General features: G+C 36.9%; 1 protein-coding gene across 1 annotated transcript in view; it reads left to right on the forward strand.

The window, feature by feature from the left end:
* The window catches only part of UVRAG (UV radiation resistance associated), a 286,651-nt gene that overhangs the window by 2,561 nt on the left and 257,238 nt on the right, over positions 1-26,852 (forward strand). The gene's annotated exons all lie outside the window — the stretch shown is intronic.

The following is a 26,852-nucleotide window of genomic DNA, read 5'->3' on the forward strand; positions in this document are numbered from 1 at the left end:
TGATTTCTAACAAGAGATCAGTTTTTGCCTGCTCTTGACCCGTGTATGAACAGTATCATGCAGAATGTGGTCTTTTGTGTCTGGTTTCTTTTGCTCAGTATTATTTGTGGGCATCATAGGATATGTGTGTGTAGAAAACTTTTTTCTTTTAGCATTAATTCATTGTCTTTCATTTTTTTGTTCCGTACGGCTTTTGCAAAATTTAAAAAGGTTAGATAGACTGGGAATTGAATTGATAACTTTCTTTTAAATAACATTTTGAAAATTGTGTCATTTTAATAGATCCCATGATATTTGGTAAGGTGTCAGTCTTTTGAAACAAATAAGCAAACTCTGTTTTAGGATTTCTTTTGTAAAGCTGATTGTCTCAAAGCACAGATTCAGTGGTCCCCCCAGGCCACTTCTTGGCCTTGTTGGCAATTTTGAGTCCGTAGGTGAGTCTGTGAGATGTTGATCCACGTCCATAGCACTAGGAGCACCTTCCAGTCCTGAGAGTCAGAAATGTCTTTAGTGGCTGCCAGATGTCCCTTCAGAGGGCAAAATGATTCCTGGTTGAGAACCACAGTTCTGAGTATATTTTCATTTCAGGATAGAGAGTATCCCTGCAGTTTTACACTCATTTATTCCAGTTTTCGTTAAGTCCCATTGATTCTCATAGCTGTAATGTTTGAAATGTTAATTTACTTTACTAGTTTTAAAGGTATGGGAATCCCCTTCTCAATCTGCCTTCAGGAAAAGACTTACTTATTTTGCTCAAAGAAAGCCCACAAAACTATGGATAAGACCTAACTTATTTTTGTCTTATTTTTTTGAGTTCTATTCCTTTTATTTCTTTTTAAAAATTAAAAAAGATTTTAATATAATTTGTCAAGTTGATTTTCATATAACACCCAGTGCTCAGCCCAATGATTCTTGTCTTATTTTAATCCACTTGTCCTAAAAAAAAAAAAAAAAAAAAGTTTAGGTAAGGCTACATAACTCCCAGATCTTTGTTTGTATGAATAACTAGTCCATAATTGTCAACCTGACTGTGACAAATGGGACTACTACTTAATCTTTGCCTCCTTTTGCTTCTGAATTATTTTACTTTAATTGTAATTTAAGCATGAACTAGTCACACATTTTGAAGACCGTTTTTGATCTTTAATTTTTGGTTGAGGTTTGTAATCAGTGAATATAAGCTCATCTGAAGAATAACTTCCTTCACACCCTTAGACTTAAGAGTTTTGAAATAAAATTTTGTGTGTTTTGTGGTAGAGGCATTTAATATGTCCTTAAAAGTTTAATTGAGAGCACTTCTTTCCTCCCCAAAGTCTTTCTTACTTGAGTATAACCTAAACTACATTCCTTAGATACTCAGAAATGTGCGCTTTTTTTAGTGATTGTTTAGTGACCCTTCCAGGGGGCCACATATCCCCTTAAGAATTTGGTAAAAGCTGTAGACACTTCTCTTAGAAAATGCACTTACATATGTAAACACAATTTAGCATGCAGTTTTGGTTTTCTTGAAACATATGTATATGGAAGACCCCAGATTAAATAGCCCTAAACTGGTTTATTCCCTTCTTTTAAAATTTTTTAAAAAATTTACAGTTTATTATTTGTTTTAGACAATTACCCATGTCAGTATATACACATCTACCACATTTTGCATAATAATGTTCAGTTATGTTTGTTTAACTAACTGCTTGTTGGTAACCTTTTGTACGATTTCTAGTTTTATCTCTAACATTGTTGCAGTGAATAGATGTATAGATATCTTTGTACACTTGTACAACAGTACATCCTAATATTTCTTTAGAATGAATTTTAAGCAGTGAAATCACTCACTCAAAGGATATATGTGTGTGTGTGTGTGTGTATTTAGATTGGTATAAATATATAGATTTATATTTCATGTAAAATATGTAAATTAATACTTTTATTATATGTACATTTTTGTTAACTTTATTTTTATTCTTTAAAATTTTTATTAATTTTAGAAGATACTAGCAAAGGGTTTCCCTGAAAGGTCAGGTCCACTACACTGCTATCACCAGATTATGATAGGATTTGTCTCTCCATCGTATTTTGTCAACTTTGGGCATCAGAAGTTTTCTCAGTATTTTCCAATATGATCTTATGTATACAGATTTTATATATGTGTATAATATATATAGAATATAATCATATAACTTATACATATATGAATATATAACTTACATATGTATATATTTTTGTTATTTAAATTTGTATTTGTTTAAGAATTAGTTATATTTTAATAGCTTCATTTAATGTATACAAAACACTATGCTAAGTGCATGATCTCATTTATCCTTATACAACCTTATGAATTTCATCTTTGCATAGGCTTATGTAGCATTGTAATTTTTTTGTGAATTGCAGGTTTATTTATGTCCTTGGCATTACTTTTTCTGATCGCTTGCTCAAATTTTCCACTGAGTTGAAGAGCATGCATTTTTCTTCTGTGTTTGGAAGAGGTGCACTATATAGAGTTATATAATGTTATACCATTATAACATTAACATTTATGTCCCCTGAATTTTTTAAAGTAGATATTATTTTTCAGAACCATTTTAGATTTACAGAAAAATTGAGATGAAAAGATAGTGCAGAAACTATATACTCTACACCTATTTTCCCCTATTCTTAATATCTTCCAATTGTATGATACATTTGTTACAATTAATGAGCCAGTATTGATATGTTATTATTAATGAAAGTCCACAGTTTATTCAGCATTCCCTAAAAACTTGGGGTAAAATATACATAACATAAAATTTGCCATTTTAATAATTTTTAAGTGTATCACTCAAAGGCAGTTATGATTGTTTGTGCAGTCATCACCACTATCTATTTCCAGACATTTTCATCATCCCAAACAGATCCTTTACCATTAAACAATAATTCCCCATTTTCCCCTTCCTCCAGCCCCTGGTGAACTTTGTTCTACTGTTTCTATGAATTTGTTCATTCTAGGTACTTCATATAAGTGGAATAATACAGTATTTGATCTTTTATGTATGGCTTATTTTCAACATAATGTTTTCAGTGTTCATCTATGTTGTAGCATGTATCAGAATTTCATTCCTGTATAAGTCTAAATGATACTCCATTATATGTATATACTGCTTTTTTTTTTTTTCTTTTTAATTAAGTAAATTGTACATCCAAGCTTGGGGATTGAACTTACAACTGACTGAGTCAGCAGAAAGCCTGTGCATTTTGTTTGTCTATTCATCTGTTAATGGATCTTTGGTTATTTACCTAATGACCTTTTTCAGTGCCAGGATATCATCCTGAATACCACATTATATTTAGTTGTCCTGTCTCCTTAGTCTCTGGGCTGTGACAGTTCCTCTGGCTTTCCTTCTTTTTGATTACTGAGACAGCTTTGAGTACTGATAAGGTAGTTTGTAGGCTGCCCTTGTATTGGAAATAGTCTCATGTTTTTTTGTTTTTGTTTTTGTTTTTTTCCCCCTCATGATTAGACTGGGGGTTATGGGTTTTGGGAGGAAGGCCAAGGGGGTAAAGTGCCATTTTTATCTGTCCATATCAGGTGTCTATACTGTTAACATGACTTATCACTATTGATGTTAACCTTCATCATCACCCACTAAGGTAGTTTGTCTGGTTTCTCTGCTGTAAGGTTGCTCTTTTCCACTCACTCTCCATACTGTCCTCTTTGGAAGAAAGTCACTATGCACAGCCCACATTTGAGGAGCCGGGATTCCTATTCCCTCTTCTTAAGGGCAGAATATTTACATAAATCATTTGGAATTCTTCTGCATGGGAGATTTGTATCAGTAACCACTTCTTTTACAGATGAGGAACCAAAGGTCTGGGTAACTTTCTCAAAGTTATACAGTGTCAGCACAGGCACTGCAGTCAAGGTCTTTGATTCCCAGTTGCCATAGGCACCTACTCTTTGCAGAGTGCTGGCTAACGTCAAAAGTATTACGTTAACTCAAGGTTCAGGACCATGATGCTTCGTAGTTTATATTTCCCACAGCACCTGAGCCAAACACTACTGACTACATAGTAGGAGCTGTCTGTGTATTTTTATTAAAAATGTTTTAAAATGTTTTTATTTATTTTTGAGAGACAGAGACAGAACGTGAGTAGGGGGAGGGGCTGAGAGAGAGGGAGACACAGAATCTGAAGGAGGCTCTGGCAGCTCAGGGCCTGATGTGGGGCTCAAACCCATGAACTGTGAGATCATTACCTAAGCCAAAGTTGGATGCTTAACCAACTGAGCCACCCAGGCATCCCTGTATATTTTCATTTTTAAATTTTATTTTTATATGAATCTTTCTTTTAAAGAACTTTATAGCCTAAAGAGAATAAGGAAATGGGATTGAAGCACATATGAGAAAAAAATGGTAGAAGCACCTTAAAGCTCTATAAAGCGTAATTTAGTTGTAGATGATATATATTTCTCCCTTATATGTTTATTAGATAGCTTACTTTTGCTAATTTAATTTAATTATCTTTTTATTGTACTTTCAAAGAAACCTGTTTTGTTGGTAAGGCCATGAAAGGGAGAGAGAAAGTTGTATCTTATTGCAAACGTATGCCTCATGCAGCACAGTACTGTGCTATGTACGTTCGTTCCTTACACAAATGTTTATTGAGGCCCTTATTTGTGACTTAAATTTAAAACGTGTAATATCTATAAAATAGAATGATGGCAGTTTTGAACTGCTTTGGCTCTTGTAAACAAAACTGTATGAGGAAGGTTTAGAAACTTGAAAAAAATCAGTCTAAAAATCATTTTTATAGGACACAATACCATTAGGAATTTAATTAAGATGTTTTATTTGTTTCTTTGTTTTTCCTGTGAAAATATTTAGTTCCCCTTTGAAAGGAAGAGCTGTGTTCTTATTTAGTGTTTACTTTAAAAATTCTCCACAGAATCACAACTCTCAACTTTGTGGCAGAAAATTCAGAAAGTGAAACTGACTAGAAATAGAGCAAGAGCAGAATTGAAACTTATAAGTTGGGCCTGAAGTGTATAGTGAAATGAGAAAACAAATTAGGTTTTCATAGTTTCAAAATGTATACTTTTGATATCTCTGTGTTTTTACCTGTTAGAATTACTACTACTACGGGGGAAAAGGAATATTTGTCATTTAAAAAAATTATTTATTTTTTGAGAGAGAGAGAGAGCAAGTGGGAAGGGGCAGAGAGAGAGGGAGACAGAATCCTAAGCAGGCTCTGGAGCTCTGAGCTGTCAGCACAGATCCTGATGAGGGCCTCAAACTGACAAACAGTGAGATCATGACCTGAGCTGAAGTTGGAAGCTTAACTGACTGAGCCCCCCAGGTGCCCCATTTGTCATTTTTAATGCACTTGAATGAATGCAGCAACAAACTAAGGGTATTTTAGAAAAAATTAAAGACAGATCTATGTTAAGAGAGGAGTTGAAACGTTTTCGGTTTTATGCTTTGTAATAGGTCTGATCACATCAGTAATGTCTCAGGCAGAGTTAAATTTTTCTGATTCCTTGCATCAGTTAGCAGTTAGATTATACGGGTAGAAGAGTACATGCAGCATGGAAAACTTGATGTTAGGATTTGTAGAAAATATAATTCATAGTATACCTTCTTGGTTTACTATTATATCTTGTTTTCCATCTTACTTTAAGATGGAAGCTTGAATTTGAATCATAGAATTTTACAAATGCAAAATCTAAAGCTCTCAGAGGTGAAACTATTCCCCTGGCCGTACACGTGGTCCATCTGTTTTATTCCCTTCCTCAAGGAGTCAGTAAAAACGATTAGCTTAACAAATGTGAACTGAGTGCCCTGTTGTTTCTTTTAGTGACAGATACCTGACCTGGGCATTGAGAGTAGTTCTATTGTGCTTGGCTGGGTGTTTGAAAATTTGTTTCTTAAACTTATCTCTGTGCTTCAACACATCATCTCCACATCTCTGGGGATTTTAGGCTAGACTAGAAATGGAAGGAAGGCTGTATTTTAAACTTCTCTTTACAGATAGAATACTCAGACTCCACCCCCACTCTCCTTTTATGGTATGTATTAGAATGAAACTTTGGAATATCCCTCTGTATTTTAAGGGATCAGTCTTCCTGTTTTGTCTTTGGGCACTTACCATGCCTATCTTTTTTTTTTTAAATGCCTATCCTTTTTTGAATAGTCCACTTAAGAATTCTTGATTCTTTACCACTTTAAATTTCTGAAACAGGAACATCTGGTGATTGTGGGTTCTTTGATGTCAGGCATTTCATTCTGTGTAATATTTGACGCTGATTGCCGTAGACCTCATTTACTAGAAATGTTATGAAAACTCTAGTCAAGTGCGTTTGTTGGTTAAAGGCTAAGCCAGATAATGCTAGAGCTTAACATTAGAACCTAGCACTTAAGCGTCTCAGTTTGTTTGTTGATCCATTGAAATATCTGACATTTTTTCCCCACCATGGTTTTTAGAATGTCTTGAAAGAAGTACTCTGATTTTTTTTTTTTTTTTTTTGAGAATAATGAGGAAAACCAGGAAGCTGAAACTGGGAGTTACTTTTAGCTTTCGTCAGTAGACTCCAGGGTAAGAAAAAAGGGAAGATACAAATAAGTAAAAGTAGAAATCAGACTTTTAGGATTTTTTTTTTTTCAGGAAAAACTTGGTGTTTTTTACCATGATTATACTTTTTTTTTTCCTAAGGATTTTACTCTGAACTATAAGTAAGTCATATGTCATGTTAACTTCTATTAAAAGAAGAAACTAAACTGCGTCATTTATTCAACAGATATTTTATAAAGTATCCTCTTTGAATTATGTTAGACATGTGATTAGAAACTGTAGGTCTTGTTTCCTCCAACATACTTATGTCTTTCAGAGGATATGAATTATTTCCTGTCACAATTCCAGTCATTTTTTTTTTATCAGAATACAGGAAAACTAAACTTAAAAAAATGCAACATGAAAATAACTTTATTTAAAATCATGAAAACCTTTTTTTTTTTAATTTCTGAGAGCAGGGGCAAGAGCAAGAGTGAGAGAGAGAGAGAGCACAGAGGAGGGGCAGAGAGACGGGGACAGAGGATCTGAAGTGGGCTCTGCGCGGAGAGCTCCAGTGTGGGGCTCAAACTCACAAATCATGACCTGAGCCGAAGTCAGACTTTTAACTGAGTCACCCAGGCAACTCTTTAAAAAAACTTAAAAGAAAAAAAATTTTTAACCTTTATTTTTGAGAGACAGAGATAGAGCATGAGTAGGGGAGGGGCAAAGAGAGAGGCAGACACAGAATCTGAAGCAGGCTCCAGGCTCTTAGTTGTCAGCACAGAGCCTGACCTGGGGCTCGAACTCACGAACTGTGAGATCATGACCTGAGCCGAAGTCAGACGCTTAACTGGCTGAGCCACCCGGGCGTCCCCCAAAAAACTTTTTTGACCTCGATTGTCTACCTTAATGAATAGAATAATCTCATTAGGGGGTACTACTTTCATCCACTAAAATGTTAATATCTCTATATGGGAAGCAGCAATATGAAGAAGATTTTCTAATTTTTCATTTTGAAAATAGGTCACAAAGCAAGATAGGAAGGTAGATTGCGGGTGCTCATTACAGGTCTAGGATATTTTATTGTATTTATTAGTTTTTATTTTGAGAGAGACAGTGAGAGAGAGAGGCAGAGAAAGGGAGGGAGAGAGAGAGGAGCCCAAGCGGTCTCTGCACCGTCAGTGTGGTCATGACCTGAGCTGCAATCGAGTAGGACGCTTAACCGCCTGAGCCACCTAGGCACCACTCCAGGTCTAGGATATTTTATAGGACTGTACCCATTATAGGAGAGAGTTGGTCCCATTATAGATGTAATTTATAGTAGGTATTTCAGGCTTGTTTTCATGAGTTGACTTAATGGAGTTTATTCTACTTGGAAGGTGTTTCATATAAACGGTTGTTCAGGTGCTCTGGAGTGACTAGTTTACTTTTTATATCCATATATTTCTATCAGAGGCATCAGTCTGCATATTAGATGAGGACACTAGAATTGAAGAATTTCTTAATTGCACCTTAGTTGCATTTTTGATATTGTTTGCAGTTGGCTATTTTAAAACTATCTGAAAATTACTAAAAATTATTGCTCATGAATATTATATGTTCAAGAAAAGGCTACATATAGCAATATCCTATTTTTTATTATTTAAAAAATGTTTTATTAATTTTTGAGAGAGAGAACACAAGCAGGGGATGGGCAGAGAGAGGGGGAGAATTTGAGGCAGGCTCCAGGCTCTGAGCTGTCAGCACAGAGCCCAACAAACTCATGAACTGTCAGATCATAACCTGATCCAAAGTCAGATACTTAACCAACTGAGCCACCCAGGCACCCCTAGTAATACCCTCTCTAGTGAGGTAGCAAAATATGCAGTGTATTTTAGATCAGTTATATAAAAAATAAAAATTAAATAGATACTTAGAAGTAAATATAAAGCCTCTTAAAATTAAAAAAATTAATTAATTGATATTAAATTTCTGCTGTGTACCAAATACTGCATTAGACTGGTGTACATCTTTCTTCACCTTCTCTTACTGTTGGAATGCCAGAATATATTTGATGGTGATTTTACATTATTTTCCTTTTTTCTATTAATTTGCATTTCATTTTTATTTTTAGTGATTTCACGATGTCTGGTGTTAGATATTATTATTATTATCATTTTAAGGTGAGGTATAATTGGCATATTATATTAGTTTCAGGTATACAACAAAATGATTTGATGTTTGTATAGTTCGTGAAATGATCTGCACAATAAGTCTAGTTAACATCTATCACCATACATAGTCCTTCCTTCTTTCCTTTTTCTTCTCTCTCCCTCTCTTTTTCTTTCTTTCTTAACTCCATGTCCAATGTGGGGCTCGAACTCGTGACCCCAAGATCAAGAGTCGCGTGCTCTACTGACTAAGTCAGCCAGGCGCCCCAGTCCCCATAATAGTTACAAACAAATTCTTTTCCTTGTGATGAGGACTTTTAAGATTTACCCTCATAGCAACTTTCAAATATTCAATACAGTATTATTAACTATAGTCACATTACATCCCCGTGACTTATTTATTTTATAACTGGAAATCTGTACCTTTTGACCTTTTGACATCTTTCACCCAATTCACCCCCTCCCACCTCCAGTTTTACAATTTCTTAAGAACAAATAATCATTCCTTTAATATGGTGTAGTAGGAAGACTTGTAAAACTGGTTCAGGGAGTAACTACAGTAACTTTGGGAAAAGCACTTTGGCTTTGGTTCGTAACTTTTACAAGAGAAGATTGGAGAGAGATTAGATTATTTGTATCTCTGAACATTTTAAACCTCTGTGTGCCTCCTTTTTCTCAGTTGCCAATTGCTTTACTTTGGTCCCTTTGTGGAATTTTCATTCCACAAACTTTGTGTTCAACTCTGTTCTATGCTGTCCTTTGTTCAACAGTTGTTGGTTTTTTTTTTTTTTGTTTGTTTTTTTTGTTTTTGAGTTTCTGCTATGTATACCACAGTGGTGAAGAAGATGGGTTCTAGAACTAGACTGACTGCTTGGGTTCAAATCCTGGCCCTTCAATGTCTTAGCTGGGCAGTCTGGAAGTTAGTTGATCTCCCTATGCCTCAGGAAGGCTCAGATCAAATGGGCATAATAGCACCTACCTTTGTAAAGTTGCTGAAAGGATTAAATGAGTCATAAATTTGCTTAAAAGGTACTTGGTACATAGAAAGTGCCTCAGAAATGTTAGTTGTTGGTTTCTATTGTTGTTACTATTACTGCTTGTTAGGCACTCTCCTTGCCTGGGAGGGACTCATCATCTAATGGTTAAAGCAACTATATCAACAAACCATAATCTAAGAGGTGGATTGAACAAAAGCTGAGGTGGGAAAGATGAGGAAAAGTATTCTAGCAGAGTGATCAGCTTGAATAAAAAGATAAAGTATAAAAAGGAATGGCAGAGAATTAAGTGAGGCTGGAGTTGAAGTAGTTTAGAGGAGGATGTGGAAGCAAATGTGTTGCAGAGAGAGGTATAGATTGGGATTAGATTATAAAGGGTGTTATATGCCAGGCTCTTCTGTAGGTAGAGGGGAGCCCCCCCCTTTTTTTTTAAAGACTTAATTGTTTTACTTCTTAAATTTTTAATGTTTATTTATTTTTGAGAGAGAGCATGAGCAGAGGAGGGGTAGGGAGAGAAGGAGATGCAGAATCCAAAGCAGGCTCCAGGCTCTGAGCTGTCAGTGCAGAGCCTGATACAGGGCTCAAACCCACAAACCGTGAGATCATGACCTGAGCCAAAGCCGGATGCTTAACTGACTGAGTCACCCGGGTGCTTCAATATTGTGTTTGCTGTTCTGGGTCTTTGGCTCTCTCCATGTAAACTTTAGAATCGGTTTGTTAATAGCTAAAAAATTACTTGCTGGGATTTTGATTGAGATTGCATAGAATCTATAGATCAAGTTGGGAAGAATTGACATCTTGACAGGATTGAATCTTCTTATCCATGAATATGCAGTGTTTCTCCACTTATTTAGTTCTTCCTTGATATCTTTTATCAGAGTTTTGTAGTTTTCCTCATATAGATCTGGTACGTATTTTGTTAGATTCATCCCTACTATTTCATTTTTTTGAGGTTACTAATGTAAGTGTTATTGTGTTTTTAAATTAAAATTCCACTTGTTCCTTGCTCCTCTAGAGGAGATAGGCTTTTGGATGTTAACCTGTAACCTTTTGGATGTTAACCTGTGACCTTTTTGATGTTAACCTGTAACCTTGGTATTATTGCTTATTAGTTCCTGGAGTTTTTTTGTTCGTTTTCTCAGATTTTCTACATAGATGATCGTGTCCTCTGTGACAAAAACGGTTTTATTTCTTCCTTCCCAAGCTGTATTCTTTTATACCTTTTATGTTTCATTGCATTAGTTAGGACTTGTTTTTCTTTTACTTTTTAAAAACACCTTTTGTGGGGCACCTGGGTGGCTTGGTCGGTTAAGTGTCCGACTTCGGCTCAGGTCATGATCTCATGGTTTGTGGGTTCGAGCCCTGCGTTGGGCTCTGTGCTGATTGACAGCTCAGAGCCTGGAGCCTCTTTCAGATTCTGTACCTCCCTCTCTCTGACCCTCCCCTGCTCATGCTGTCTCTCTCTCTCTCTCAGAAATAAATGAAACATTAAAAAAAATAAAAACACTTTTTATTTAGAAAGAATTTCAAGCTTTTTGAAAAATTGCAAAAATAAAACTTGTATAAGAACATCTTACCTTTATACCCTTTACCCAGATTTGTCTACTGGTAACATTATTCCATTTGCTGTGTCATTTGCAAGTTCTCTCTGTGTATGTACAGATAGAGATAAATGTTTTTGTATATGTGAATCATTTGAAGTTAAATTACATATATCATGACCTTTAAAAAAATTTTTTTTAACTGTTTATTTTTGGGAGGGAGGGAGGGAGGAAGAGAGAGAGAGAGAGAGAGAGAGAGAGAGATTAAGAGTGAGCACAGAAGGGCAGAGAGAGAGGGAGACATAGAATCTGAAGCAGGCTCTAGGCTCTGAGCTGTCAGCACAGAGCCTGATGCAGGGGTTGAACTCATGAACCCTGTTATCATGACCTGAGCTGAAGTTGGACACTTAACTGACTGAGCCACCCAGGCACTTCATGACCTTTTACTTTTAAAAACTTGGGTATGTATTTCCTAAGTAGGTATATTCTCTTTCATATCCACAGTATAGTTATCAACTTCAGTAAACTTAACATTGACATAATACTTTTATCTAATCTGTGGTTTATATTCTACTTTTGTCAGTTGATCCCATAATGTCCTTTATGGAAATTCTCCTCCTCCAGTTCATGATCTAAGTCTAAGGTCAGGTAGTGCATTTAATTGTCTTATCTCTTCTTTAAGAGCTTTTCACAGCTTTTCTTTGTCTTTTTATTTTTTAACTGTCAGTGTCATAATACAGACCACTTCTTCCCTTTTAAAAATAGAACATTCCTCATTTTTTGTTTATCTGGTGTTTCCTCATGATTAGATTCGGATTATGCATTCTTACTTGAAATACTTTCTGTGTGGTGATGTTCCCCTCATAGAGGATCACTTCTGGAGGCACATGGTGTCCATTTGTCCCTCACTGGTGATGTTAAGTTTTGTCACCTGGTCAAGATATCGGATTTTTCAACTTTATAATTCTGTGCGTATGTGCACATGCGCATGCGTGAGCGTGACTAGTGATCGTTTGTAAGGAGACAGAGAACATACATGTACCCTGCTTCTCTCCCTCTGCACTTTCCATCCATTATCATCCTTTCATGATTCTTGTCTGAGCCAGTCTTGGCTGTGATGTGACACAACAGCTTCCCAGCTCTCACACTCCCAGCTCTCACACTCCCTCCATGTTTGCCGGTCGGACTTTGGCATTGTACTATAAGCAAGATGACAGGATAGTCTTTTTTTTTTTTTTTTTTAATCCATGAGTTGTTTTTTATTCAAGTGTAGTTGACACATGAAGAGGCAGTGGTAGTGGACAGAGTGGTGAGGAGACTGCTGACAAACTTTCCAGATAAGGGGGGACTGAGGCCCGAGAGGTGAGGAAGCAGTGTTTGTGCATCTGTCATTCCCATCTTCTCTCAAGAGACATTTAGTGAATATCTGTGTGGTTGCACACTAGCCACTTGGGATAAAAAGTCACAGTTTTGGTCCTTAAGGAGCTTATAGTCATTGAGGCTACAGAAGGGCAAAGAATTGTGACAAAATATGTGCTATTTAAAAAAAAATGTTTATTATATGAATGTGTTTGGGGCTTGGCTGTTCAGAAGGGTTGGTTAATTTAATTTTTTTAATGTTTGTTTATTTTGAGAGAGAGAGAGAGAGAGATTGTGTTAGCAGGGAAGGGGCAGAGAGAGAATCTCAAGCAAGCTGCTGCACACTGTCAGCACAGAGCCTGATGCAGGCTTGAACTCATAAACCATGAGATCATGACCTGAGCCGAAATCAAGAGTTGGACACTTAACTGACTGAGCCACTCAGGTGCCCTTAAAATATGTGCTATTAAGTGCTATGCATAAAATATAACTTTGAATGTTACCATATACTTAAGGGCACTGCCTTACATGGCATAGTGAAATAGCTAATATTGTCTGTGATTTACTCATTGGTTCATCCATCAAACACTTATTGAGGACCTACTTTTTACCAGGACTGTGCTAAGTGCTATGGGCATAAAGGGGAATAAAACTTGTATTTAGAAATCACCCCTTTTTTTGGGGGGGCATTGGCAATAAAGCGTGATGGTGGCATATTCACAGTGTAGTCCTAGCATAGAGGGGAGAAATGACCATCTTCGTTTGGGGCAGTGGATGGGACAGGGAGGTAAGGAAGGATGTATCAAAGTAGAAATTCTGGAGCTGGGTCATAAAGAGTGATTTTGCCTTTTGTCTGCTTAATTGTAGGTATTCATTTTATTCTAACTTACCATTTGCTGCCATATTTTCCTCCTGCCAAGATTCATGGCCTCTTGTTATATACCGTTATCAAAGTTTCCTTTTCAAAGTTATTCATGAACAAGTTTCCCACTCTTACCTTATCTTTTCCCATGCTGCCTTGTTTGTAGTAGCTAATCTCTTTAAAACCATTCTCCTAGTATTTTTAGTCTCCGCAGTTAGGGCCATCTCTCCCATTTGACAGGGGAGAAAACCAAGGCCCAGACAAGGACACGAAGAGATAGAGTTAGTACCCAACTATTCTGGTTCTACATTCAGAGCTTTTCCCAGTATCTCACTCTGCTTTGTTGGATTTAAAACAAGTTTCATCCAGTTTCATCTCTGCCTGTACCTTCACAAACCTGTATAGCTCCAGTTCAGTGGATAGACTTTGAAGCTCTGCAGGTAAACTGACCACAAAAGAGTGAGGAAGATGTAGGGTGATTGATAATAATAGTAACATTGAACTATCATGGTGTCAGCACTGGGTCTAAGGACTTTGCAGTTACTCCGTTTACTCCTCATTACAATTCTGTGAGATGCAACCTGTCATTAGCTCCATTTTACAGATGAGGAATATGAAGCTTCTGAGAGCTTAAATACATTCCCTGATGGCAGCAGAGTGGGGCCCAAGCGTGTCTGCCAAGTTTATGCTATACCACAAAGACAGTGTTTGGAATGTTGGACAAATAGCTCACAATTTGATTTTGAATTGAAGCACATTCCTTTTGTTTTTTCAGATTGATTTAATTGAGCCCGATTTGTACACGAGAGTCCTAGAACTTTTGACCGTCGTGCTGCACAGGAGTGAGCCTTCGTGCTGTGGGTGGCTCACTCTGTCTTTCTGTCTCTTCCTCTTGTGCCTGAGCATCTGTAAAAGTCTGCCTGTATTGTTTGCTTTTTTTTTTTTTAAATTTTTAAAATGTTTTAAATTTATTTTTGAGAGAGAGAGAGAGAGAGAGAGAGAGACAGCATGAGCAGGGGAGGGTCGGAGAGAGGGAGACACAGAATCCGAAACAGGCTCCAGGCTCTGAGTTAGCTGTCAGCACAGAGCCCGATGCGGGGCTCGAACCCACAAACCATGAGATCATGACCTGAGCTGAAGTTGGACGCTTAACCGACTGAGCCACTCAGGCTCCCCTGTATTGTTTGCTCTAAACAAGTCAAAACCTCTTGGTGTAGAAGTGCAAATAGGACAGAGACCAGGGCTTTTAATTTCCTAAATTTATGGAGGAAAAGTATTCAAAAGTATTTAGACTTCTGTTTTATTGTGTAGTTCCTGACACATGATGGGTACTCAAGAAATGTTGAAATACTTCGGTTTGTTAGGGTACAGTTTATAGGAGAGAATTATGAAGATATGAGAATGTTTGTGAATGTTGCAAGTTTATTGGGACATACTGGGATGGAAGATGTAATAGAAAGTAAATTTAGAGCCTTTGGATATATTTAGTAAAGTCTCATTGTGGTGGAAGGGTCTTATTAGGTGAAGGCAACCTGGGTTAGTTCTAGGGTAAAGAGGAGGAGGTGATGGTAAAGAAATAGTGAGAGTGAAACAGGAAGTTTCTGGATTAGGATTACCAAGTTGTAGTTTGCTAGTCTTGCTAGGTTTCATACATAGAGTCTGCCTGGAATCACTTATATTAATATTAATGTTTTTCATTTATTTAGAAGAATTTTTAATGCTTTTTAATGGCTTGCACCTTCTATAGGAATTATATAGAGTTTACTGTGTGTAAGAGAGCTCTTGTTTGCAGAAGAGGAAGTTGATACATGCACAAGAGAAGGAAGCTGGTTTTTCGTGGTAAACACAGCAGTATTTCAGGGCAGTGAATGAAGGATGTGGAAAAGAAGGAGCATATGCCAGAGATACTGTGAAGAAAGAAAGTATTGACAGGCTGGTGGCTGATCAGAAATGGGGTTGGGGGCACGGGATATCTGCAAGGCAAAGAAGTCTCCAAGCTTTTGAAACATGGATTCTGGGAACATGTTGTACATGCATATAAATATACATAGTCCAAGAGATCAGGCCTGGGTCCACATCTTGATTTTGGTATTTATTAACAGTGTGAACATGGCTAAGTCCCTTTACTTATGGCCCCAGTTTTATTTTATTTTATTTTATTTTTTTTAACATTTAGTTATTTTTGAGAGGCAGAAGGAGACAGAGCATGAGCAGGGGAGGAGTAGAGAGAGGGAGATACAGAATCAAAAGCAGGCTCCAGACTCATGAGCTGTCAGCACAGATCCCGACGCGGGGCTCAAACCCACAAACTGCGAGATCATGACCTGAGCCAAAGTTGAACGATTAACTGACCGAGCCACCCAACTGCCCCTACGGCCCCAGTTTTATTATCTGAAAAATGAATAAGACGGTTATATTAGTGCTTGTTAAACTTAAAATGTACATAAAAATTACCAGGGGATCGTGTTAAAATGTAGATTCTGACTGGGTAGGTCGATAGTGGGACCCGAGGTTGTATATGTCCATTAAGTTCTCCCGTGATCCTGAGTAGCAAAGGCTTAGGTGACCTTCAGGAGGTTTTCCAGTTTTGTAGTTTTGTGATTCTATTTACGGAATGTTTACTCTTTGGAGAGCTGTTATATACTTGACACCTATCACCTCTATTTAGATAAATGAATTCTAAATCTGTCTCTTTACTTCAGATTAGAAATGCCTAAGTCAATTCATCATCTTACACTGATGACCACATCCCTTTCTCAACATCCCGATTTCTGTGAATACTTAATAAAGTACTTTATGATTTTTCAGAGAGCTTTTATATCCATTATTTCATTTGATCCTTAAAATAACCCACAGAGGTAGGCATGCAGGAAATCTCTCCATTTCATGGGAGGGGAAACAAGCTCAGAGAGAGAGAGTGATTCGCCCATTAGTAAGTGGTAGAACCACCCTAGAGGTCAGGATTATTGACTCTAGTTTGAACTCTTACCACTGTATCACACTGCTTCTGTAATGGCTATCACAGATATCTGTGCTTAAAGTTGGTTGCCATCTCTGTTTTGTTTTTTGTTTTTTTAATGTTTATTTTTGAGAGAGAGACAGAGCATGAGCAGGGGAGGGGCAGAGAGACAGGGAGACACAGAATCTGAAGCAGGCTCTAGGCTCTGAGCTGTCAGTGCAGAGACTGACATGGGGCTCGTACCCACGAACTGCAAGATCATGGCCTGAGTTGAAGTTGGACGCTTAACCAACTGAGCCACCCAGGCATCCCTCTGTTTTTTTGAAAAAATGTAAATTTTGTTTTATTTTAAAAGGTAGATAATATATTCACATGGATCACAATTCAAAGGTATATAAGAGGGTGCAGTGAAGAGTCTGCATTCCACTCCGTGCCCCAAATACCCATTTTCCCTTCCCCGGGGCAAATAGTATTATCAATTATATTGTATGTATCTCTAATATTTACATAACTATGTATTTTTTCTCTATGAAACACAGAGGATAACATGTTAAACACACTGTTTAAACTGTTTAAACAAAAGTATAAAATTTTTTGGGTTTTTTTTTTTTAAATTAATAGTATATCTTGCAGATTGTTCCATATCAGTGCTCAAAGAGCTGCCACATAATTTATTTTTTCTGGCCACTTAGTATTCCACTATAGGATATATCATAATTTAGCTAGTTCCCTATTGATGGACATTTAATGTATTTCCAGTTTTTTTGCTAATACAAACAACAGTGTATTACATACATTATAACGGATATCCCTAAGTATACAGTTTTTCACAAAGGAAGAAGTGGAATTGCTGGGTCAGAGAATATGTGCGTTTGTAATTTTGTAGATATTGCCAGATTGCCATCTTTAGAGGTTTTGCTTGTTTTACTCTTTTCAAACAAGTGCTTGTTTTGCCACTGCCTTGCCCCTGAATATGTTTTCAGACTTTTTGGTCTGTACCAATTTCAGTGTGGCTTTAATTTGCATTTCTCTTATGAGTGAGGTTGAGAATCTTTTCAGAAACATTTAAGTGCTATTTCTACCTTTCTGTGAATTGTCTGTTAATATTCTCTGCTATTTTTTTCTGTTGGGTTTTTGGCTTTTTTTTCTTATTGATTTTTAGGAACTCTTTATGTTTTAGTGAAGTTGTCTTGTTATGTGAATTAAAACATTTTGGGTAGGTTGTTTTTTCCTTTGACTCTACATATGATAGTTTTTGCCATACATAATTTTTTAAAATATTTATTTTTTGAGAGAGACAGAGCATGATCAGGGGAAGGGCAGAGAGAGACGGAGACACCGATTTTGAAGCAGGCTCCAAGCTCTGAACTATCAGCACAGAGCCCGATGTGGGGCTTGAACCCATGAACCGTGAGATCATGACCAGAGCCGAAGTCATGCTTAACCGACTGAGCCACCCAGGAACCCCTGCCATGTATAAACATGTATACATGTTTTATGTAGTAAAATTTAGTGATTTTTTTTGATGTTTATTTTTATTTTTGATAGGGAGAGAGAGAGAATGTGTACATGTGAGTGGAGGAAGGACAGAGAGAGGGGGACAGAGGACCTGAAGTAGGTTCTGTGCTGATAGCAGAGAGCTCAACGTGGGCCTTAAAGTCATGAAACATGAGATCATGATCTGAGCCAAAGTCGGACACTTAACCTACTGAGCCACCTACTCACCTCCCCCTAACACTTTTATTGAATAGTTCGTATTTCCCTAAGGGCCTTAGTAAATTTTTTTTAGTTTTATTTCTGAGAGGAAGAGCAAGGGAGGGGCAGAGAGAGAGGGAGACAGAGAATTCGAAGCAGGCTCTGCATTGTCAGCACACAGCCGGACGTGGGGCTCGAACTCACTAACCGTGAGATCATGACTGAGCCAAAGTTGGATACTCAAGTGACTGAGCCCACCCAGGCACCACCGTATTTCCCTAAGGGCCTTTGGACTCCCTTCTTTTGTCAATCTTGTCTTCATCTTCAACCATATCCATCATCTAATTTAATTAGTCTCCCTGTGAAGCCCATATATGTATTAGGCTCCTGTATGGTCTTATTCTTTCTGTTCCTATCAACATTACTTTAAAACTTTTTTATTATGGAAATTTAAGTGAATAATGAAATATGTATAGTGTATTGTATATATCAATGTATATTGAAAAGCATATATATATATGAGGGGGTGAATAATGAACTCCCAGGTACCTGTTACCTAGCTTCAATAACTGTCACATCCTGGTGGATCTTATTTTACCTATATGCCTACCTAGTCCTCCTCACTCTCACCCCAATTATTTTGAAGCAAATTATAGGCACGCTATTACTTTTAACACTTGGGCCACTGAAAGCTGTCTTCAGTCTTTCAGTTTTTATCTTCCAGGTAATCCTGTGCAATTCTGTGTCTTTCTTCTTTGGTCTTACATTTCTAGAATAACCGTTCCATAATATATGCTCATTGACAGTATACTGCTGGATAGTTTTACCTCAAATTGGCCTTTTTGTGTGCACAAACTCCAGTTCTTTAGTGGGTTTACATACTCTGAAATTAGGGAGTGCCATGTTTGTCTCCCCACATCTCTTGGCATGGTCTAGGAAGGAAATACCAGCAAGAGAAAACAGAAGAAAGAAGGGAACAGAGAGGAAGGATAAGAGATACATGCAGAGAACAGTGCTAGACCTGTCACTGCAAAGGCTTGTTTCCCAGAGGAAACATGGAGGAAAAAGGGCAAGTTTAGACCTTCCACTGAGATTGGGGATGGATAGGGTGGAGTTAAAAAACCCAGAGCCAAAATGTATAAGAAATGTAGAAAGTTCAGAGGTATATTTTGTCTTTTCGAGTGGAGAAGCCTGTATTATAATTTAGTAGAGCTTACTAAATGACTGAATTAAATTCTAGAACTGAGTGAGAGCAGAGTAGAGTCAAAATAAAGGCTTTAATTCCAAAGCAAGTGTGATTTGCGTCAGAGAGAGCTCTCAGGGATAGAAGCTATAATGTATTTTATGAGAGATTAGAATTGGTGAGTTGTTTGTTTAAATCTCTAACATTGGCTGTTTGTGCTATTTGCATATAGCCAATAGCACCAAGCACTAGTTTTTTTTTTTAAATTTTTTAAAATGTTTTATTTATTTCTGAGAGAGAGAGAGAGACCGCATGAGCAGGGGAGGGTCAGAGAGAGAAGGAGATACAGAATTGGAAGCAGGCTCCAAGCTCTGAGCTAGCTGTCAGCACAGAGCCCAACGTGGGACTTGGACCCATGAACCGTGTGATCATGACCTGAGCCGAAGTCCGACGCTTAACTGACTGAGCTGCCCAGGTGACCCAACCAAGCACTAGTTTTAAATAAAGCATTTTTGGGTTCTTTCAAAACTTTTTACATGGAGTCTTTCAGGTGGGATCAAAAGGTTAGAAAAAAATAGGTGACTGAAAGTATTAAAACAGAGGGAGCTTTTGTATTTTTTTTACAAGACTGATCTAATTTATCAAGCTTAAATTCTTGATTCAGTAATTCAACATTTTTACCTTCTGTGGGAATGTGGAAAACTAATCTTCTCTCAGGTTTGCTTTTGTTGTCCCTCAAAAAAGTACACCAGAATAGTGGTAACCTGAGTTTACTGGAAACAACCCGGGCCTTATTCCTCCATGTCATTTAGCCCAATCCTAGGCCAAGAATACATGCCTGACCTGAAAAAGAAAGGAGTTGAGGGTAGGAAAGGGGGCAGCTGTCCAGAACAAGTTTCACTACATCTCTCAACCAAATGCTACTTAAAAAAATTATCTCAGAGTATCTGTGATTATCTACATTAGGGGTTAGCAAACTGGCCAGCGGTCATGGGCTTTTGTAACTGAGGAAACTAAGAAAGGTTATCATGGTTAAAAGATTGTAAACAAACAAACAAACGAAAACATGAAGAGAATCTACATGTCCTGAAAAAGTTAAAATAAGTTTTTCTCTGTCTCTTTATAGAATAAGTTGGCCACCCTTGATCTATATCATTCAGAGTGTATAGTAATATTTCTTTGTGTGAACATTTACAATTTCATGTTTTTGTGTTCCATATGAGCACTTCTTAAAAAATGGATACATAGTTTTCCAGTGTATGAATGTATCACAATTTAAGAGTGATTATTAAATTTTTGCTTTTATAGCCAATATCAGAATAAGCATATTTGCATGCATTTTTTGACTTGGGGAATTGCTTGGTCAAATATTATATACAATTTAATAATTATTGTTAAATAACCCTCCCTCCAAGTTGAACCAGTTTATATTTCCTCTAGCATAATTTTCCTTACTCCTATCAACTGTGACAAAGACTAAATTGTTTAATCAGATAGATCTCTTCATTTTCTCTTGCTAAGTAAGAAGAAAAATTTAGTGGCATAAAGCAACATCATTTATTTTGCTTATAAGTCAGCAGTTTGGTTTGGCCATGGTGGGAACAACTCGACTCTGTTTGATGTCATTTCTGGTGGCTTAAAGGCTGGGGGCTGACATGGTCACTTACAAGTCTGGCGATAGCTGGGATCTCGCTTGAGGCTGTGGAGAATGACTGCGAAGTCCTTTTCACATTGCTGCTTGGCATCCTTGCATTCGGGTGGCTGGGTTCTAAGAAAGAGCGTTCTAAGAGAGCTAGATAATATTATGATGTGGCCTCAGAAGTCATGTAGTCTAATTTCTACTACGGTCACAGGCCTGCCCACATAGAAGGGGGAGGGAACATAGACCACATTTTCTAGTGGAGGAGCGGCAATCGCATTGTAAGAGAGCAGGCCGATTGTGACGTATTGGTACAACCATTGTTTGGAAACTGGAAACTAGTCTGCCATAAGGTGGAATGATCGTTTTGTTGTGTATATCTTTAATTATGAGTGTGATTACACACTTTTCATATGTTTATTGACCATTTCCATGTCCTTTCCTGTGGTCTGCCTTTTTATATCCTTTGCCCCCTTTTCTATTGGACTATAGATTATTGATTATATTATTGCTTTATAGAAGCTCTTGTAGATTAAGCAAATTAAACTAAAAATTGATTTTGAAGATAGCTCTCCATGGTCTTAGAAGTCAAAAGGTGTGTGTGGGATGGTCATTTAGTTTGGTGATGGTGGGGATTTGTGGAGTGACTGTATTTAAGAATTATAGTGCTTTTGTTTTTGAAGCAAGGATTTCAGACCGGGAAGGAAGGGTGGATGGGAGCCATGTCCTCCTCCTGTTGGCCGTCAGCCTCCCTGAGTCATTCTACAGCAGTGATGAGGAACAAGATCAAAGACACATTAGTTCTCTTTGGTCATTATTATACCTCAAAGGTCAGAACATTTTAGATGCCTGCAAGGAACGGTGAAACGTGGGAGGAATATAGAACCCCAGTGACATATTTCACTACCGAAAATTGCTTTGGATTTCTATTAGTTCTGGGGTGTGATTTAACTATTTTTAAAGCTGTGCTGTTGCCCATATTGAGGTTCAAAATCGTATCAACAAAAATGGATTGACCTGCCAGAAATGATTGTTTTCTATAAAACATGGGGATGTTTAACAAAATGAAACATTTCTTTGTACCCTACCACCAAATTAGAATGTTGCTCTTCATCTATTAACCTGTTATGGTATAAATTCTAAGTAAATAGTCACAATATAAATATCCCTCGTTGTAATCTTTGACAGTTTTATAGCGTCTTGGCTGGTGGTCATCATTGTAGTTCTCATTTTAGGTATGGTTTGATCCAGAGACTTAAATTGTTGGCAGGACCTGAATCTCACATCTCTTGATTTTGTTCTCTTCCTTGTTGGCTTCATTCTTCAGTTTCACTGTGATGGAAAGACAGGTGCCAGCATCTCTAGCCCTATATTCCTCCAGATTCATGGCCAGAGTGGAAAAAAAAAAACCCTCAAAAATTTAATATAATTTCTGAGGCTTTCAGTGGTCCTAATTAAGTCATATGTTATGGTCAGGGAGATGGAATGTGCTGATCAGCATGAGCTGAGTCATCATGTGAATATCCTTGGAGTTGGAGAAGAATTAATTCTGCAAGAAAGTTATAGATCGGTAGTAGGGGAGAGTGGTTCTGTAAAGGAAAATCTGCATTTTTAATTTGTTTTGTTTTAATCAGAGAAGGTGCTGGGCATGACAGAACAAGCAAAAAATACAAAAACAAAACAAAAAACTTTTCTTTAGACTACTGATAGGCTTTGAAGCAGTTTTCTAACAACATTAGTAGTATTAACAAGAAAAACAACCTAATAGGTTCTATAGAGGCACTAGTCTCAATCATGACTAATGAGTACTTCTTAGTTTTTTAACTATAAAGCAAACATTTCAAATCTACAATGCATGCCACTTAAGTCTTGTTTTAGAATTTATATCTGAAAGATTTGTTAAAATGTTAAGGGATTTGGGGCATTACTGGTCTTTTGCTCACCACCAGCATCTCAGATAGTAGAGTTGTGCTCCAGTTATATCTGTCAACCCTCCAAATTAAAGCTGAATAGACTTTAATTTTCTACATTAGTGAATGTTTTCAGTGTCTATACCGGATGTTTTATAGATTGCGTTTCAAAGATTTTAAGCCATGTTAATTCCAATTTCAAAATTAAAATCTGTTCAGCTTTAGTTTTAGAAGTGGATATTGTTAGAGCATAACTCTGTTGCCAACCTACTGCTAAAGAATGATACACAAAGAGTATTTTACAACCAGAAGGCATAGAACATTGGAGAAAGTAAGGAAATTGCTGGTAAAGAAAACTGCATAGGATGTTATAAAGAAGAATTCTAAAGTCTGTGTAAATTTTAATTACTCAGGATATTTATATTTTCTTGAGATATTTGAGATAATTTAGATCATAAGACGGATTTGATTTTAACTGTCTGTAGGTGGGCCATTTGAAGAGAGAGTCTGATATTTAATTCTATTTAGGTAAGTTCAGAAGGAGTATATTTATGCTCATTGGTGCCACCAGGCCAAGAACTACCACTAGGCTGTAAACTCTAGAGCAATTGAAAATAGGTGAGTCTTGGGGATTTGCTGTAGCAGAATCACTGCTAAGACTTTACCCCACTTTCAGTTCTTAGTTCTGTATTTTCTCACTGACTGGTGGGTGGGTGTCAGAATCTAAGGTTTCCATGCCACTCAGGACTATTGCAGGGCCTATGTCAAACCAAGACATTCTTGACTGGTCAATTCACTGGAGAATTAGGAATTCAATAAAAAACCAAAACACTCTGTGTCTGTTATTTGCTTAGGTAGTCATCTAGATGCTGGAGATACAACTATAAATAAAATAAAGTCTCTTCCTCTTAGAATTTATATTCTTGTTGGGGAAGATAGACAAATATTTGGAACTAAACCTATTTCCATGTTTTTCAAGTATAGATAGATCTTGTGGGGAAGTGAGAACAAGAGAGGATCCTTTAGGTCACTCTGATTTCTTCCATACTTCTTGGATCATAGGGTAATAATTTGGGTGAAGGTAGATGATATATCCTAAAACTAGTGGTAATTTTTGGTATTGCTATTTTATTTTGGACTAGGTTTAGTTGAGTTTAAACTTTTTCTTATTTATTTCTTGAGTATGGAAGACACTTATATGGTACAGAAGTCAAAACTATGTAAACAAGTATCAGAGAAGTCTTGCTTTTATCTGTATTCCCTTCAGTTTGCTCTCACTCCCACAGGTAATCATTTTTATGAGTTTCTGGCCTAACCTTCCAGTGTTTCTTTTTAATTGCATGAAGTTTTGGTGGGAGGAGAGGAAGAGAGAAGGGAGGAGACCAAAGGAAGGAAGTGAATTCTACTTACGTAGTGCTTGTGAATGTCGTCTTATTGGCAGTCTTTTTGTCCTATTTACTCACCTCCTAACTCTGAAAAAAGCAATAGCTTAAAAAAAACCCTTTATTTTGGAATAATTTTAAATTTACAGAAAAGTTGCTAAAATAATTACAGAGAATTGCCTTCATTCAATTTCCCTTAACGTTAACATCTCTACATTACCGTTTTTCATGTGTCAAAACTGAAAAAATAACATTGGCATATCATTATTAATTAAACACCATTTTATCACAGTTTAGCATTAAAAAAATTAAAAGCAGCTTTGTAATAAAATTGGAATGAATGTCATTAAAGAGGAAGCCAAGTCAAAGGGCATAAGAGGGTTCACGTGTATATTTACTGCCTTTTCACCAAGATGACATCAATAATTTACCCATAAAGAGTTCATTTCCTTTGTCTGTTCTAGCTGCTGGGAGCATCTTGTATTTTAATTAATCATGGTGTAGTGAGAATACTCACCCGACTGCTTTTGAAATAAATAAAATAAGGGAAAAAGCCAAAAGTTGTACAACCCAAAGTCAGTGCTTTAAGTATAATTGGTTAATTTGTGGAAGAGTTGTTGTTGTTGTAAATCTCCTTATAAAATGCTGTGATGTGGTCAGTTCTCTTTTATCCCAGTGAGCGGAGGGAAACTTGGAAACACTACTGTTACATTGGTTGTGAATGTTTGTAGACTCCATTACTGATCTTAGAATCTAGAACTTGGAGTCGGAAGGTGTCTTGAAGCTGGTTTTGCCAACTTCCTAGATAGTGGGAAGACCTCTTTAACAGTATCTGTGTATCCACTGTAGATTCATTCTCTGTCCAGGCCTTGCACGTTGCTTTGTAAGGCAGTCTGTTCCATTATTATTATTTTGTCATAAAATTATTCTCTTGAGTTGAAGGATAGATCATTGCTCTCTCTGTCCCCTATAGCAGTAGGGAGTGTAAAGACCAAATTGTATCAATTATAAACACACACACACACATACACACACGCACATATGTATAGGAGATAGTGTATGATACATATCTACATATGTAGGTTTAATTTCTTTGTTTTCCTCTGCTTTCTTTCCTTTTTTGAGTTATCCTGCTCATTTATTATTTACTGTTTTATATTTGGTTTTGTAGGAATGTTGGGATAAAGAGATGAATGATGATAATGAATAAAACCTAACCTCATGGGGTTGTTATGAGGGTTAAATAAATAAGATCATATGTATGAAGTGTTTAGCACAGTGCATGGCACACGGTGAGCATTTAATAAGTGTTGACAGTATAGTGATGGTAATTGTCTCTGTCATCAAGTCTTTTCCTCCTAGATTAATAGGGAAGATAACTAACCAACTACTTATACGACGAGGTTGAATGATAATTAAGTGCTATAGGGAAGAAGAAGCAAACTTTTTATTTATTCAGATAAAGGAGCAACTAATTTCAGGTAGAGACTCAGGAAGAAGGACTCTTTTCTCCTAAACTTTGAAGTAGAAGTAAGATCTCCTTTAAGAAAATGGTATTTTAGATCAAGGGACTAGCATTAACAAAAACCTGGAGCTAGGAACATGCATGATCTTCTTCATGGAACCTTAAGCATTCATGTGTGACTGAGGGGTGGGTATGTGGAAGATCTAGTGAGAAATAAGGATAGGATTTGGAGAGGTCAGATTGTACAGGGTTTTGAAAGCAATATGGAAAGTTTGTACTTTATTCTAAAGACTTTGAGTAATATTTTCAGGTCTTTGAACCGAGGACCAAGATTGCAATCTTACAACAAAATAGATGTGGTTATTGTATATAGGTAATTAGTGGTTCCTGTTAACTTAAAATCTTGAGGGAGAGGGCTAATAAAAAATATATAGGAGGAGATAGTTGCTACAATTCAGAGTATGAAATGGACACCATTGGCAAATTGTGGAAAAATAAGTCAGAGTAAGCCCTAGTAACTTGTCATAAATATATCTGGGACTTTTCATACTTAGAGGATTAAACAAATTTATTAGACAATAACCTTCTCTATCAAAGAATCTTAATCGTTAGATTGGGGAAAAGGATTAGGTTGGTATGTGCATGGAAAAAAAGAACTGTACTTTTCTGGCTGATTGCACATGTAATTGAAGACGGACTTACCTTAGTAGATTGGGCTGTCTTTCAGCCTGAAGGGAGAACTTGAAGCATATTTTAAAACTAAGCACTTGATTTCTGTTTTTAAGTCTGAAAATAATCATCTGACAGAGGGAGCTAGCCTTTGGAAATGAATCTGATGGGCACAGACTTGAGTATCACCAACATCTTCTCTTTTTGATATGCTATTGTTTGGCTGTCTGTTAACTTCCAGTTTTGTTGATTTCTACCATTGCTTATAGAGCGTTTGCTTATTATGGAGGCCTCTTTTCAACACATGAGGCTCCAAATGATTTGTGCATCTTGGAGAAATTGTTGGGAAGGAGGACTGATCAGGAAAGAGAGATTGGTTGGCTATTGGTCAGGTGAGGATTTAATTTAAGCTTACAGCCTGTTGGGTTATTGGCTGGCTGGAATGACCAGTGAGTTATGTTTTAGCTAGGCATCTTTTCCTGGTGGTACAGATGACCTGGCATCTAGACTGAACAAGCAGCTGGGTT

The sequence above is a fragment of the Hyaena hyaena genome, unplaced genomic scaffold, assembly GCF_003009895.1.
Source record: "Hyaena hyaena isolate Hyena2069 unplaced genomic scaffold, ASM300989v1 scaffold_34, whole genome shotgun sequence".
In the NCBI taxonomy this organism is placed as follows: Eukaryota; Metazoa; Chordata; class Mammalia; order Carnivora; family Hyaenidae; genus Hyaena; species Hyaena hyaena.